Consider the following 14,047-nt stretch of genomic DNA (forward strand, 5'->3'; position numbering starts at 1 on the left):
CGCAATCCTTGGCCGACTTTGTGACTGAGGTGCAGAGGTCGGAACCCGAAGCTATGTGGAGAATATATGTGGATGGGTCGTCCACACGTCTCGGAAGCGGGATTGGGATATTGTTACTCTCCCCTCAAGAAGAAAAGATACACTTATCCGTCTGGCTGGATTATAAAGCTACCAACAATGAAGCCGAGTACGAGGCCCTCATAGCTGGCTTGCAGGCAGCTCGGCATATGGGAGCCGGTCGGGTCACTCTTCACTCGGATTCGCAGTTGGCTGCTTAGCAGCTCTCCGGTACCTTCGAAATCAATAGCGCTCGGCTCAAGCTCTACGCTGAAGCCTTCGAGAAACTCAAGGCTGATTTTAGAGAAGTTATTGTACAGAAGATACCCAGAGCAGAAAATCAAGCAGCTGATGAGTTAGCCAAGCTTGCAAGCTCAATAACGCCGGTCACCATTCAGCAATCAATTGAAAAAGTACTGTTAGTAGCGCACGTCGACCGGATGGAAGGCCTTACATTGCCAAGCGATTGGCGGACACCTATCATAGAGTTCCTCCGCTCGGGAGCCACCCCATCCAGTGAGTATGAAGCCCGGTTGCTAAGAAGGAGGGCCGGTCGGCTCACACTCATCGGCGATCAGCTTTACAAGAAAGCTTTTTCTCGCCCACTGCTGAAATGCGTGAGCTCGGAGGACTCGGCCTACATCCTCCAGGAAGTACATCAAGGATCATGCGGGGGGCATCCGGGCGGCCGCTCGTTGGCCAAGAAGATCCTCTTGGCCGGGTATTTTTGGCCAACTTTACAAGTAGACGCCGCTCGGACAGTATCTTCATGTCTTTCGTGCCAGAAATATCATAACTTCTCCCACCGACCGGCCGAAGAAATGAAGGCATCAACCGTTTCATGCCCGTTCGATCAATGGGGAATGGATATTGTCGGTCCATTTCCGATGGCGACCGGGCAGAGGAAATTTTTACTAGTGGCGGTCGACTATTTTTCCAAGTGGGTGGAGGCCGAGCCGCTGGCAAAGATCACCGAACAGATGGTTAAAAAATTCATTTGACAACACATCATCTGTCGGTTCGGCATCCCGCGTCGACTTGTGTCCGACAACGGGCGGCAATTCACAGGGAAGTTGCTTGAAGATTGGTGCAAGAGCTATGGGATTGAGCAACACTTCACGTCCGTAGCTTATCCCCAGAGCAACGGTCAAGCCGAAGTGACCAATCGGGAAATCCTTCGCATTCTACGCACTCGGCTCGACCATCTCGGAGGAAGCTGGCCAGATGAGGTGCCGGGCGTCTTGTGGGCCATCCGAACGGCTCCAAAGGAAGGAACGGGCATCACGCCTTTACATTTGGTGTACGGCGGCGAGACTGTCATTCCGGTGGAAGTTGGCGTTGAGTCCGTCCGGATCCAGAGCTATGATGATGGCAACGCCGAACGAAGGAACATGGAGCTGGATTTGGTCGAAGAGGAGCGAGCCAAGGCGTCCGTTCGGCTGATGGCATACCGGCAGCGGATGAAGCAGAACTACAACCGTCGAGTAATCCCCAGATCATTCCAGGTCGGCGATCTCGTCTGGAAGAAAGTCAGACCGGTCGGCGACGTAGGCAAACTGGAGGCACCGTGGGCAGGCCCCTTCAAAGTTATTGAAAAGCTCCGCTCGGGAGCCTATTATTTGGAAGATGAATCCGGGCGGCAGCTAGATCGACCGTGGAATGCAAATCATCTCCAGCCTTATCGAGCTGGATGAAAGGTGCACGAATGTAATCCGTTTTTGTGTATATGCTAGTCGCCTATATACTTGTAATGCAGGAAGCAAAAAGATGAAAATACATTGAGCATTATCCGCCGAATGGCTTACTATGTGAAGGCCCCCAAGCCGATCGGCCGGGAGGTTTATATATTTAAAGACTTTGTAAGCAAATAGCCCGTGCTGTTCGGCCGGGTATAAATATTGTTCGAGCACGGGATATGACACGAAGGCCAAGGCCGCTCGGCCTGGTAAGGAGTTAGCCTTGAAAGACCTACGAGCTCCGTCGTTAAAGATCGAGAGCCGCGCCGACCGGCTATAAATATCCGCCCCGTCGAGCTCCGACGTTAAAGATCGAGAGACGAGCCGGCGTCTATAAACGTCCGAGCGAAAGGCCGACGAGCCCCGTCGTTAAAGATCGAGAGCCGCGCCGACCGGCTATAAATATCCGCGTCGTCGAGCTCCGACGTTAAAGATCGAGAGACGAGTCGGCGTCTATAAACGTCCGAGCGAAAGGCCGATGAGCCTCGTCGTTAAAGATCGAGAGCCGTGCCGACCGGCTATAAATATCCGCGCCGTCGAGCTCCGACGTTAAAGATCGAGAGACGAGCCGGCGTCTATAAACGTCCGAGCGAAAGGCCGACGAGCCCCGTCGTTAAAGATCGAGAGCTGCGCCGACCGGCTATAAATATCCACGCCGTCGAGCTCCGACGTTAAAGATCGAGGGCCGCGTCATCCGAGCGGAAGGCCGACGAGCCCGTCGTTAAAGATCGAGAGCCGCGACCGGCTATAAATATCCGGCCGTCGAGCTCCGGCGTTAAAGATCGAGGCGACCGGCGTCATAAACGTCTGAGCGAAGGCCGACGAGCCCGTCGTTAAAGATCGGGGCCGACCGGCTATAAATATCCGCGTCGAGCTCCGGCGTTAAAGATCGAGGCAGGCGCGTCTATAAACGCGTCCGGCGGCCGACGAGCCCGTCATTAAAGATCGAGAGCCGCGCCGGCGGCTATAAATAGCGTCGAGCTCCGACGTTAAAGATCGAGAGACGAGCCGGCGTCTATTAACGTCCGAGCGGAAGGCCTTGCGAAAATCCAGCAAAAACCCCTTTGAGGCGAGGCGCGAAGCAAAAGATGGTTAATCGGAATTAGAAATGCGAGCAAGTGAACGAGCGCCCTCCGTGCGCCGAGCGGCTGCTTAGTCGCATGATGAAAGACATTAAAGACAATTCGCTTATCTGGCATAGCGTGGTGCCGAGCGGAAGAGTTTTAAAACAAAAACACTTAAAGTTGGGACGAGAGAAAAATTTCTTGCCAAAATAGAAAGTGAAAGGAACAGAAGATTATCTAATATGCAAGCAAAAAAAGTCATTACAGAGATAAGCGGGGCCGAACGGCGGGAATTCAAAAAAGTTTACAGAAACGCTCCTCACACATCAAAATCAAAAAGAGCGTCAGGGATGGTGTCCATCACGCTCGCTAGATCCTCGGGGGGGATGGTCAGCTCGGCAGACAGATGGCCTTTGGTCTTCAGATAGCCCACCGCCGCCTTGATCGCCTCCTCGAAAGTGAGGGATATCTTCTCGGTAAACTTCTCTCCGAAGTTTTCCGAACGGAGGAACGCCTTCCTCACTTCATCCGAGCGGGCCGACTCCCCCTCTTGGTATTCCTTGAGCGCGGAGTGGGCGGCATCACTGGCAGCTTGAAGCTCCTTCAAGTCCCCATCAAATCTCTGGAGATCAGCCGAGCGGCTCTCCTTCTCGGTGGTCAGCAGGGCGTCCAAGTCTTTGATGCGTTGCTCCAGCCCCCGGATCTCCACCTTCATGCGGTCCATATCATTGATGGCTTGTTGCTTCCGAGTGGTCGCCGTCTTGATCTCCTTGTCTCGTTGTTTAATCATTGTTTCAAGCCGAACGACTTTGCTCGCCAGATCGGACACCCTTTTCCGCTCGGCATCCAGCAGTTTTTGGGACTTCTCCAGAGCGGCCGTCGACTGCCTGGCCTCCCCCGCTGCTTTCTGTTTCTTCAGTTCATCCTCCAGTTCGGCCAACCGATCGCTAATGGCGATCTGCTCCACCCAGTTCTGCTAGCAAACGTGGGCAGGTTAAAAACTTAATTCAAATATACAAAAAAAAAAAGGAGGGGGTAGAGCATACCCCTGTAGCTGACTAAAGGTTGCTGTCGCCAAGCTGCCCGGGAGTTAGCGCGGCTATTCATCGCCGAGCATCCAACCAAGCTTGGGCGAGAGGGCCCGTCAGGGTGATCATCTGCTCAGGAAACACTGGCCGATCAACAGCACTTTACAGGAAGGCGCGCAGTTTGTAAATGATGGCTCCTGCCCTGCGGCCCACCGCAGACGAGGAGAGGTGGCGTTTTGCGTGCAGGTGGGTCTCCTCTGAACGCAGGCGGACCTCAAGCTCGGCCTGACATGAAGCGAGTACTCATCGTCGTCGAAGAAACCGGTGCATCCGCGCCCCGCTCGGGCTGTGGCTCATTAAGTGTAGTCGAGGCAGATGCGGATTCCGGTCGTCGGCGTTTCCGAGCGCGTAGCGGCACATCATCGGCCGAACGACCCTCCACCTCGGCTTCGGTAGGAGGTTCTGTGTCGCCCGCGGCCTCATCGTGAGAGGCAGGGGCGTCTGAGGCTTCGGGGATAGTTGGTGTCCCCTCACCTTCTTCGCTTGCCGGATCAGCCGGAGCAAGGCTCCGTTCGGCGGCCTCCTTGTTCGTCACCGCCTCAATCTGAGCGACCTTCAGTTTGAGCTTCTCGGTAGCTTTGGCGTGCCACATGACTTCAGCTGCAGGAGCAAAAAATAAATCAGTTAGAACAAAACAAATGGGAAGATAAGGAAACTTACTCATGCTGCAGGGCAGATCGGCTGTGGTAGAGGACAAGCCGAATATGTGCATTACTCCCGGGAGGAGTAGTTTGTCAATATGATAGCGCTGGCCAACTAGCCGTTCGGCTGCATGAAGGTAGGCCGCGTCACCTCTAAATTTGCCGAGCTCCGGTTGCGATGGCATCGCCGTCTGTCACTTGGTGCGAAAAGTTGGCCGTTCGGGAAAACGTATATAGAAAAAATGCTCCTTCCAATGTTTGTTGGAGCTCGGCATATTATCGAAAAGTACAAAGCCTATCCTAGACTGGAAAACAAAAGTGCCCCACTCGGCTTGCTTGGGATAGTAGAAGTAGTGGAAGATTTTTGGGGTTAAGGGAACGCCGTTCAGTTTGAACAAAACTATCACTCCGCTCAGCAACCTAATAGAGTTAGGAACTACCTGGCCGAGCGGAATGCGGAAATAATTGCAAACTTCTAAGAAAAACTTGTGGGGTGGAAAACGCAGGCCGGCCATAAATTGGTCCCGAAAGAAAACAACAGTGTCGAGCGGCGGATCGTGAGGCCGATCGGACGGTGTGGCTAACACTATTTGGTGGTCGATCGGTAGGTCATATGCTCGAGTGAGGCGCAAGGCGTCTTCCTCGTCGAAATGGCTTTCCATGTTCGAGTACCAAAGACCCGGAGTACCGTCGGTCGACTGCGAGGTACTGGTCATGATCGAAAGGCCAGAATGTGGGATAGAAGAGGAGGGTTCAAGCAATGGAGGAAAACCGACTGAAAAAGATGATTAACAGAAAGAAGAAAGCGTCGGGAGCGAGAAAGAGGTCTTACAAGCGAGGAAGATGATCGGAAGAAGCCGTATGGTCGTCGGAAAGCCTGAGCACAAGGTCGCCGGCGAAAGGAGGAACGACAGGAGTCTGGAAACGAAGAGGACGAAATGCGGCGGAAATGGAGTCAAGGGCTTTATATCGCCGCCCAGGAGCGATCTCCACCGTCCGATCCAGGTCGTTGATATCGAGGTTGTCATCTGGCCGTTCATTTCAAACGGCGGCTGTCCCATCGGAAGTGACACAACCGCCATACGTTGACAAATGCGCAATCGCCACGTGTCAGCCGGTTACTAGTCGCATTTAATGAGCTCCCCTTACCGTGCGCAGAGCACGTGATGGGTAGCATGGGAGAACAACGGGCGTGGATTCCAAGAAAACACAAGGCATGGACAAAATATCGCCGAACGGACAGATACCGCCGCACGGATAAGCATCCTTATGCCTGGCCGAGCGGCCTAATGCAAGGATCATTGCTCAGGCAGATCGGCAGTCCAGTCAGTCGGACTTTGCCTCCTTCGACTAGACTGGAGAGGAAGGCAAGTGATCCGGCGGTAAGAATCCGGAACCCCATAAGGAGGGGTCAACGCCACGGGGAGGTCAAAGGGTCCACTGGCTCGCTGGAAAGGGACGAGCCGACCGGACTCGGAAGAAAGGGAAATATGATAGTAAAAGGCACCCTGGTAGGGACCAGGGTTCCGGCGCTCAAATGAAGCAGTACATAATGACCGAGCGGAAGGACGTGCCTCCCGGCCGGCGCAAGGAATTAAGGCCGTCCGAACGACGTTCTTTGCCCGCCCGCCCGGCCGGACGTTCCGGTCAGGCGGTGGGTAAAAGACGGGAACATCTTCTGACAGCCGTCAAGTCGTATGGCTACGCCATACTCCTAGTCTGACAACGGGGGGTCCTGTTGTCCCATTGAAGAACATGCTCGGACTGTAGCAGTATGGTGTCATGTAAGCTCTCTGACAAGTGCATACCGGGGTATGGGTTGCTGACATGTATGCACCTCGGTGGACGTGCATTAGTTCCTTCTCCGTCCTATATAAAGAGCCTATTACTCCGCCAAAGGTACGCATAATACAAGCTTGGCAGCCACTTTTTCCACCACTTACCTGACTTGAGCGTCGGAGGGTCGCCGCCGAGAATCCCTTCCCGGCTCGACTTTGGTGCAGGATCGCCGGAGCTTCGTCTGACCAGCCGGAGATCCACTCCATCCAGCCGGAGATTCACTCCATCGACTAGGAGCGTGCCACGTGCCCAGCGTCCTTTGGTTCAGCGATTCGGACAGGATCAAAGTCCATTTCAGATTTCATGGCTTCCAGCCATTTCTCAGAATCATTTGAAGCAACCGCTTCCTCGTAAGTCGACGGTTCATCATCTTCGATGAGTAACACTTTCTCATCTTGGGTTACCAGCCAACCATATCTGTTTGACTCTCGGTGTATTCTTGTAGACTTGCGTTGATCTCTCATTTCTTGAGCAGTCTCGGATGAAGGAGACACTTGTACTTGTGGCACTATCTCATTATTCAACTGTTCATCTTCCAACCAGTTTATAGAGTCTATAATTTCTTCAAGACTTACTTTACTCCCACTACTTTTTTTAGAAATAAATTCTTTTTCCAAGAAAGTAGCAGATCGAGCAAGGATAACTTTGTGATCACTTGGGAGATAAAAATAATATCTCATTGTAGCTTTGGGATAACCTACAAATGTACATTTTATGGATTTTGCTGCAAGCTTATTAGAATTTTCATTCTTCACATAAGCATCACAACTCCATATCTTAAGATAAGACAAATTTAGTTTCTTTCCAAATCATAATTCATAAGGAGTCTTATCTACAGTCTTGGTTGGAACTCGGTTAAGTGCGTGTGCTGTTGTTTCTAAGACATAGCTCCAAAATGACATTGGAAGACTTACATGACTCATCATTGATCTAACCATATCCATGAGTGTGCGATTTCTTCTTTCTGAAATGCCATTCCACTTCGGCGTTCTAGGAGGTGTAAGTTGAGAAATTATCCCACACTCTTTTAGGTAATCAATGAACTCTTGGCTTAGATAGCCGCCACCTCAATCACTCCGAAGGGCCTTAATCTTCTTGCCACGTTGATTTTTCTACCTCATTCTTGAACTTCTTAAACTTGTCTAGAGTTTCAGACTTATGTCTCATTAAGTAGACATATCCATATCTACTTAAATCGTCAATAAAAGTCACGAAGTAGGTATATGCTCCTCTAGCCTGAACTTGCAATGACCCATAAACATCACTATGTATGAGTTCTAGTGGTTCCTTTGCCCGTTCACATATCTTGGTGAATGGCTTCTTGGTAATTTTGCCTTGTAAACATGCTTCACATGTATCTATGGACTCTAATTCAAAAGAGTCCAAATACCCATTATTGAGTAATCTAGCGACGCATTTCTGGATTATATGACCAAGTCTATAGTGCCAGAGATATGTTAAGTTTGAGTTATGCAATTTTTGTTTCTTACTTTCAATACAATAGATCGGTTCATCTAAGTTAAGAACATAAAGACTATTATTCAATGAACCATTCCCATAGAATATATTATTCAAATAAAAGGAACATAACTCGTTCTTGAATTGAAATACAAATCCCTTGGTGTCTAAACTTGACATCGAAATGATATCCTTTGAGAAACTAGGAACAAAATAACAATTTTCTAAATTCAAAATAAGTCCACTAGGCAAATTTATTGAATAGATTCCTACAACTAATGCAATAACTCTTGCTCCATTTACTTGTAAGTCCATTTCGTCCTTGGACAATTGTATGCAGTCACTTAGACCCTGTATGTTCGCACAAATGTGAGAACTACTTCTAGAATCTATGATCCATGATGAAGAAATAGAAAGATTGCACTCTATCATAAAGATACCTGAAGCATCCGCTCCAGTGACATTTTTCTTCATGGAAATATAGTAGTTTTTCTTCCAGTGACCTTTCTTGCCACAATGGAAGCACATGACCTCCTTCTCATCAGATTGGGGGTACTTGCATCCCTTTCTTAAGCTTCTTCTGAGCTTGATATTTAGGATTCTTCACTGCATTAGCCTTGGGATTAAACTTCCTGGTGCTAGGGCGCTTGTTGGTCTTTCTGACCATCATTGTATGCAGTGAAGGATTTACCTTTATATCCTTCTCAGCAGTTTTCAGCATTACCATCAGATCAGTCAAACTTTTATCCATGCTGTTCAGGTTGAAGTTCAACACAAACTAAGAAAATGATGGAGGTAGTGATGACAAGATTAGGTCAACAGCCAAGTCCTGGTTCAACTTGGAACCTAAGCTCTCGAGCCTCTCTATGTACCTGATCATCTTGAGTACATGAGACCCAACTTGGTTGCCATCCTCCAGCATGGTACAAAATAGTGCTCGAGAGGTTTCATACCTCTCTACTCTCGCACTCTCTTGGAAGAGTTCACGCAAGTGCTGATCAATCTCACTAGCACTCATGTTCTCATGCTATCTCTGCAACTCGGGAGGCATAGAAGACAACATAATGCATTGTACATCCAGTGTATCTTCCATATACTGAGAATAATATGATTGATCTTCGTCTGAAGCATTAGGTGTAGACTCTTTCAGTGGTTCATCTTTGAGCACGTAAATTTTTCTCTCGTGTCTTAAAATGATTTTCAATTTCCTATACCAATCTAGGTAGTTGGAACCAAGGAGGATATTCTCTTTCTCGAGAATGCTTCGCAGTGATAAGGTACTTGTATTTGCCATCTAAAATTTAAAGTAGAGTTTTAGTATTTGTGGAATATATTTTATAAAAGTCTTTTATAACTTCTATTATTTTATTCAAGTCCAACAAACCTCACTGTTAGAATCGAGAATTGGTTGGTAATGATTTCTAATAGGGTCGAAATCCTGAATCATATAGAATGCACATAGCTGAGTTGTACCTACATGCTACATTCATCAAGTAGGCCTTAACTTGCCAATCACAAATCTATGTGACTTTCGGTATATTCTTATTGAGTCTTATATTCTCAACACTTGCCCCTCAAATCAGTTAACCTTAGCTGAGCTAAACAAGTCAACGAATTTGAGTTAAGTCAATCTACTAATAATTATGATAAATTATATATGTTTTGACACAAGCCACAGCTGCGTTGTACCGACTTATGTAAACGCTCTAACTATCATCGTAGTTATTAATGGAGGGCTTTTAACAAATCTTGACTTTAATATATTTAAGAGATTTTATAATTATTAAAATGTCTCACCATAATTACCTTCTTGTGCATTTGCGTAATCTCATTACGAGATTTATCTCTATTAATCCTCTTAGTCTTTTAAGACAAATAGGTCTAAGAGATTTTAACATGTTAATATACTTATGTCATAAGGAATTTATATCTAAATTGCAATATGTATTACTTTACATGTTTTAGACAAAATTCATTCCTATCATGAGATATTACGGCATATAACTTGAAATAAAGAAATTAAGATTTCTTTGAAATCTTTCGAAACACTGATTCCTCAAATAAATTTTTAAGAATTGGCTTCATACTATATGATTCAACCATGAATTGGCTCTGATACCATTGTTAGGATCAGAGCGCAGCGGAAGACATATAATGAATCATGAATCTTTTAGTGGTACATATAGTTTTATACATAATAACATAAAAAAACATACCTCTAGTCCTCGATAGGCTTGAATGATATTACAGATAGATAAGAGCCCCACGTGTGACTCCTCTAGCGGTATCTACGTGCACTAGATCACGAACTTGATACGATCTATTAGGTGCTAGCCTATTGGATCGAAAAAACCTTGGACGCACTACGATCTCTTCCGAACGAAGAAGAAGTTGACGAAGGAGAAATGGATAGAAGGAATTCTACTCTTGAATCTTCCCGAGGATGACTACTTATAGCTTCCAAGGAATACGAAGAGTTAAGTTCTCAATAAATTCATCATTTATGATTTTCATTAATTAGGAAGATGAAGAGTTATAGCCTCCATAAATTCTTTATTTATGACCTTCATTATGATGACTCATTAACTTCTCCATTAATTATCATTATGATGACTATTTGAATTCTCCATTAATCATCATAATTATGGATATTCGAATTCTCTCTTCTTTGTATCAAATAAATCGATATTTAATCTTGATCTCGACTCGCTTTCGATACCATTGTTCATGTCTACGTGCTATGCGTGCGACCCTCTAGGTTTTATACACGATGGCAATGTAAATCCATACACAAACTAAGGTAACTGTCTAGCAACAGTTTTTAGTCACCCAACGCGATAAAATTAATATCAGTCATAAACTGTAAACAACCATGAACAGATTACTGTGTAATTCAATCTCTTCATCTAAGCCTACATCCCAATTAATTCGAAACATTATGCATCATTACCAAATTAATTATTTTACTTGATTTTCAAGATATAATAATCTCCTCTTGAATGATAAATCATTCCTCCCATGACTATGGATTTCGAGTCACTAATATCTCTATCAAGTAGTTAGGATGTTAACTCCTAATCCAAGAGAGCGATGAATCCTCTATTGATTCAACACTATTCTCTCTACGCTTTGTCATACACCCAACTACCATATTAATCACAATATGATTAAAGACTATTTTTAACGGCGTCAAAGCACATAACTTCACTCATAGAATAAATGAATGTCTCAAGTCAAAAAATCAGTTACACTCGTTCATAAGAGGAATAACCAATGATGCTTAATATGTGATCTTTGTTGGAGCAATCCCAATGGTCCGTGCGACCATGTGTTTTGGTGTTTGGGCAAAGGGTTTAAGTTAGGTTCACCCTTGTATTTGATATGTGTACTTGAGTTGTGCAGGACTACAGGATACACATGTGACTTAGGTTGATGGCTTCGGGTCCGGTGAAGGATGGAGCATCCAAGGGACCGTGGACAAGGCAACGAGGACAAGGGCCGAGGGAAGCGACTTCGAGGCATACTCGAAGGATGGCATTGGGTACAAGCCGCGGGCTTGAATGCATCCGAGGGACGAGAGTCAAAGGAAGTAGGCTTGAAGGCAAAAGATCAAAGCTGCAAAGGAAGCGTCAAATGAGTCATAAGGGTGAGGGTACGAGTGCATGAGAGATTGTACTCGGAGTAAAATTCTAATTTTAGGGTTTTACTGCAGCAGTACTGTAGCGTTACTATAGTAGTACTGTAGCGCTACTGTAGCAGTCGACTGCATGTTTTAGCAGTCAGCTGGTGCAGTCGACTGGGGCAGTCGATTGGCAGTGTGGAATCGAGCCGTTGGGATGTAACGGTCGATTTCCATAGAGGGCAGTCGACTGCATGTTTTAGCAGTCGACTGGTAGGCGGGGTTTTCCAACCCGCGGCCTATATAACCAAGGCTTGGAAGGTTGGTTATCTCTGACGAAATTAGTGGTGGTAAATCCTAATTAGTAGTCTACTAGTCTCAAGAGTCTTGGTTGGTGTTATGGTGAGGTTTCTCCACCCACAAGGAGCGACTTGAGATAGCCGGAGTTTGCCGGGGGCTAATCCACCGACGGATCGGGATCGTCCACCTCAAGGACACGCCGTGGAGTAGGAGCCCTAATCTCCGAACCACGTTAAACGAACGTGTTAGCGGTTTGCTTGTTTTTCTTTCCTTTAGTGTTTAGCTTTCTTATTCGTATTTTGTATTGTATTATTCCGCTTGCGCACTAACGAATACATAGGAAGCGAGTATTTGGGGGTGCCGTCTATCCAACCCCCCTTCAAGCCAGCCACCGATCTTCCAACAATTTTCTCTTGAGCGGGTCATGTCCAGTGTACCTCTAAACTCAATGCGCCCTTAAGTACAATTTGGATATTCATCTCTCGATTTATCTCGACCTAGTCATACTCAGTGTTGATCTAGATATCCATGTCCTCTCTAGATATCTATCTGATAAAGGTATGTTTTCAGATTAATATACCCATTAATTTGTGGGACTTTATCATTAATCATATACGTACAAAAAGTAATAATTAATAATGAATTATTACCTTTATTAAATAATTATCCACAAAATAAATAAGCAGTGTCTTGACACATAAGTGCACACACTAATAGTTGTGCAGACACGTTCTTAGTACGTGGGCGAATACACAAGATGTGCTACAAACATGATCCAAAGACGTGGGTTAAGGCGTGTGCAGTGCACGGAATGCATGGTGAGAACTTTTCTCACATGTGGCAAAAGGCGAATGCGTTTATCCCCAGTGTCTCCATCAACCAGTCCCAGGGTCAATACGGAGGAGGTAAATCACGGACTGCTACTAGCCTTTGGAATAATGACTAACATATAAGGGAGGTATTTACCTCGGCTTTATTGAGGTTCAAACCCCAGACCTTATGGTGGCAATACATCATGCGCTATCCACTAGACCGTCCCAAAGGGACACAGGCGCATATACAAATATATATTTTCTATTAGCCTCCTTTTTCATTTTATTCTCCTTTTCGCGAGGGTTTGACTTTAGCATCGGATAGGTTTTGTCATTTATACCACCTTGGCTTCCCTTCTAATTCTTTTTGGACATTCTTAGTTTTCTTAGAGCTTTTGTCGTCATCGAAAATCTTTGTTAGAGTAGGATATCTGCTCAATGAGTGTTCATGAACCCTTGCACTACTAGACTCAACACAAACCAACTCTGTCTCGACAAAAGTTGCATCGATAGAAGTCGATCTAGCTCACATCTGACTCGTGCCTACCGCCTAAGTACTCTGCTCCAAAGCCCAGGGGTAATCAGATCATTAGAGATTTGAAACAACATGCATATATTCAAGGTAGGAGACATTATGCCTCTGATCATTTTAAACGGAAAAAATTCACACTCAAATCTAGGTGACGTTTGGTTTAGAGGTTTGGGAATGAGGGAATCGATTCATTCCTAAACCTTATGTTTAGTTAATGAGAATAGAATTAAAATTTTGGAATGAAACCCCAAAACTTGGATTTTGATAGAACCCACCTCCTTTCGTGGTTTTTGATGAGAATTAGAATTGAGTTTTGGATGAAAATACTTTTAATATATTTGTTCAATTTTTCTTTAGTATCACTTTTCTCTCCTTGTTTTCTCTTATCATACTTTCTCTTTCCTCATTCTTTCATCACACTTTATCTCTCATCATACTTTCTCTATTCTTAATCTCTCCCATTATACATTTTGTTTCTCATTTTCTCTCATTACACTTTCTCTCTCTTCATTTTCTCCTATCATACTTTCTCTTTCCTCATCCTCTCTTATCATGATCTTTCTCTGCCATTACACTCTCTTTTATCAATTTTTTATCATACTTTTTTTCATCATACGTTCTCTCTCCTCAATCTCTCCCATCACATTCTCTCTACTCATGTTCTCTTATCACATTTTTATGCTCTTCTAGTCACTATTCCAAAGGCTAGTAGCTGGCCATGATTTACTTCGTCCGTGTTGACCCTAGGACGGATTGACGGGGCGCTGGGGGAGAGCATATTCGCCTTTTGCCACAACATTTTCATGCTCTTTATTATCTTATTATTTTACTTTCTCTCTCCTCATCTTCTCTCATCATATTTTCTCTCCCATCACACTCTCTCTTTTTTTTTTTTTCTCAT

Source organism: Zingiber officinale, chromosome 8B, assembly GCF_018446385.1.
Source record: "Zingiber officinale cultivar Zhangliang chromosome 8B, Zo_v1.1, whole genome shotgun sequence".
NCBI lineage: Eukaryota > Viridiplantae > Streptophyta > Magnoliopsida > Zingiberales > Zingiberaceae > Zingiber > Zingiber officinale.